The sequence below is a fragment of the Limulus polyphemus genome, unplaced genomic scaffold, assembly GCF_000517525.1.
Source record: "Limulus polyphemus unplaced genomic scaffold, Limulus_polyphemus-2.1.2 Scaffold9783, whole genome shotgun sequence".
Taxonomy (NCBI): Eukaryota; Metazoa; Arthropoda; class Merostomata; order Xiphosura; family Limulidae; genus Limulus; species Limulus polyphemus.
The window spans coordinates 11,593-15,375 of NW_013675393.1; positions in this window are offsets into that span (position 1 = coordinate 11,593).

Below are 3,783 nucleotides of genomic sequence, written 5' to 3' on the forward strand. Positions count from 1 at the left end.
GTAACTATAGTACCATTAGTTGTTGGAAAAGTTTTTGAAAAGTTTGTTAAAATATGCTTTGCAAAGTCATTTAACAAAGTTTAGAATTCTATTGGATAGTCAACATGGTTTCTACTTAGGGAAAAATCTTGCCTTACAAATCTTTTTACATTTTTTTGAAAAGGTTACTGTTTATGTATATGAGGGTAAGGGTGTAGATTTGGTGTATCTGGATTTTCAAAAAGTATTTGACAAGATGCCACATAAAAGGCTTGTAAAAATATCTCTATAGATGTGGGGGATAAGTTAGCAAATTGGATAGAAGAGTGGCTGGATAAAAGAAAGCATAAGGTTGTTATAAATGGAGTTCAATCAAACTGGATTATTGTCACAAGTGGGGTACCTTACTTAGGACCTTTGCTCTTTTTGATTTACATCAATGACATAGATGGAGGAATAGTCAATAAATTACTTAAATTTGCAGATGATATTAAGGTCTTAGGTGTTGCTAGCTGTGAAAAGGGTGCTGTTGATTTACAAAAGGATTTAGATCATTTAGTGAGTTGGGCAAATATATGGTAGATGAACTTAAATTATAATAAATGCAAGATAATGCATGCAGGTTATCATAATTTGAATTATAAGTATAATTTAAATGGGAATAATCTTAATAGTGTCATGAAAGAAAGGGATCTTGGTGTAATAGTCGTTCAGTCTCTAAAGCCATCCAAGCAATGTACTGTTGCTAGTGGTAGGGAAAATATGATTTCAGGTTGTATCTACAGAAATATTGAATACAAGTTTAAAGAGGTTATAATTTCATTGTACATGTCACTGGTTAGGCCACATTTGGAATATTGTGTTCAATCTTGGGCTTCTTACCTTAGGAAGGACATTGAATTGTTGTAAAGGGTTCAGAGAAGGGTTACTAGAATGGTGCTTGGGATGAAAGCATACGAGGAGAGGCTGAAATCTCTCAGGTTGTTTTCTCTTGAAAAAATAATAGTTTTGAGGGGGTAATCTGATTGAGGTGTTTAAGATTGTAAAGGGAATTGATAGTCTTGATGTATTATCATTTTTTATATTTAACAGTAAGAATAGTACGACTAGGTACACAAATATAAATTTTGGCAAGGTCGGAGTCATCTTCAGCTAAGACCGTTTTATTTTTCTAACAGGGTGGTTGGCCTTTGGAATGAGTTGCCTTTTGATGTTGTAGAGGCATTAAATTTAAGTGAGTTTAAGAAAAAGCTTGATAAGTATATGAATGATAAAGGCTGGCATTAAGAAATGGTTTTTAATTATTTTAAATTAGTTTAGAGGATGGAACAGTCGAGATGGACCAGTAAGTCCCATGTTATCCCAAAACGTTATGTGCTAGATAAACTGCTAGGCCTAAGGTTCAGGTATATCCATCCATAATTTGCAATTTATGATGAGAGGGTGATCATTCGTAACTATAACACCCCAACAACTAAAAGTAAGGAGCATATGTTTAGCGGCACATCTATTCGAACCTTGGACCTCTACAGCACACTAATTTATTAGGATAGCCGTCTTTAACCTTCAAAGAACCAAAATTGATGAATTTCCGATGGAGTCTATACATTAGCTTTTTTAACATATTTTTCTAAACTTTGTGTAAACGAAGTTATTCTTAGGACCTTATTGATTATAGGGTCCCTAAAAACAAATGAATCATATAAAAAAGTGTAAATATAAATATCATCAATATTAGCATTGATTATTTCTTGGGTCTTCTGTGGACTTTGTTTATAAAATAATTCCCCATAGTGCTTTACACTCGTGTTATTAATAAGAACTTCTGACTGAAATTGTTTGTTTGCAATTAAGCACAAATCTATACAATGGGCTATCTGTGCTCTGTCCATCACGGGTATCGAAACCCGGATTCTAGCGTTACTGAATGAAATTAAAGAAGAGTGTATAACAATATGTCAATCACGCTTTATCCTCTGCCAACGTGGCCTTTCGCTCAGTACCAGGACTCTTCAGGGTGGTTCAGATACAACGTTCATGTTTGAGAGGCTATTTATATTATCAGATTGCTTGAAAACAACTGTTACGGTGTGAACTGGTGTAGTTGGTGAATGAATTGTAATTTTTCATCAAGACATGAGAATTAGGGTAAAGATTATTTGAACACTATTTATGTGTTTATTTTAAAATAATATACTATTAATTATTATTTTTTGTTGTTGTTGTAGGTAACAAGAACGCAAAGCTACTCAATATGATACAAACTGTGTATAGTACCGTCATAAAAACGAGTCGGTATTTTGAGAGTTGGTGTAAGCAACACTGGTCACTTCGATGAAGGTGTACAGATTGAAACATCAGAAAAAAGAAAACAAATACCGCCAGGTTTCCAGTAACAAACCAATCAGTTTTCAGTGAATTAGGAGGTCCGTAAGAGGTAAGAACTTATAGTTAACGTGGGTAACTTCCGGTTTTTTAACAAAAAAATTTGTCTCGCTATTTTTCATTTTTTAACTCTTTGCCTAAGAAATAACAACAACAAGTAATTCAGATTTAGTCTTTGACATGATTAACAACAAAACAACAGCATAGATTCTCTGGGAGGTACGCGTTAAACCAAAACTATGCAACCAGATCCAAAGTTTGTTATATGTTTAGCAAAGAGCATTTGATAAGGATTCACTGAATATAACATCAAACCAGATTCGGATCCAAATATTGTAACGTTTTTAGCAACAAAACATTAGTACATGGTTTCACTGGATGTGAAACTATCACGTCAAACCAAGTCTTTCACCTAAACCTCACCGATTGCATTTGAAAAAAAAAAAAAGGTTCAAATTTCAATAACGAAAATAAGCCCTCCGGTGGGGCAGCGATAAGTCAACGGACCTACAACGTTAAATCCGGGGTTCAATTCCCCGCGGCGGACACAGCAGATAGCCCAATGTGGCTTTGCTTTAAAACAAATGAACAAGTAATAAAAACTAATGCTATAACGAAAATGGTGTCATGAACTGAATCGCAAACATTTTTGTGCAAATGAAGCAGATTTGATGTTACATTATTAAACCATTTCAAACCTAGTTAAGTCAATCATTGGTGGGAGAGTCACTTTAACTAAAGCAATGCTTAAGTTCGCTCCCAATTCTACATAGAATGATTAAATACAAATCACGTAGAAATGTATATCCGATTATTTAACCGAGTATACAAGGAACTTCTTTTCACAACCGGTGGGTCAGCAATAAGTTTACGGACTTACATCACTAAAATCTTGGGTTCGATTCCCCGTGTTGGACAGAGCTCAGGTAGTCTATTCTGCAACTTTGCTCTTAAACAAACAATTAAAACCGGTGTTTTTAACTTGTGACGCATGACCTAAAGGGAGACCTTAAACTTCAGGTACAGACAGTCCTAATTAAAAACTTCTGACCAGAGGGAAGGCGAACAGCAAATAGCGCCTTCCGCCCAAGCGACTACTTTCAATGGTATAGCAGGATTTTAACTCTCGTGATCATCAGCCCCCCCCCCTCACATCTAATAGGCGTAGTGTTTTCAGCGACATATCGTGACTTGAATCTTTTGATCCACAGCCAGGCACGCTGCCAGTAGGACACGTCCGCCCCCGAAATAAAGACATTTATAGTAGCTTCCCTCTAATTTTAAAACAGGTTGACACTTTTTTGGAAAATTAATAAACTGCCATTTCGTCTCCTAAATTTTCTATGATTGCTTGTTTGTTTTGAATTTTTGCGCAAAGCTACACGAAGGCTATCTGCGCTAGCCGTCCCTAATTTAGCA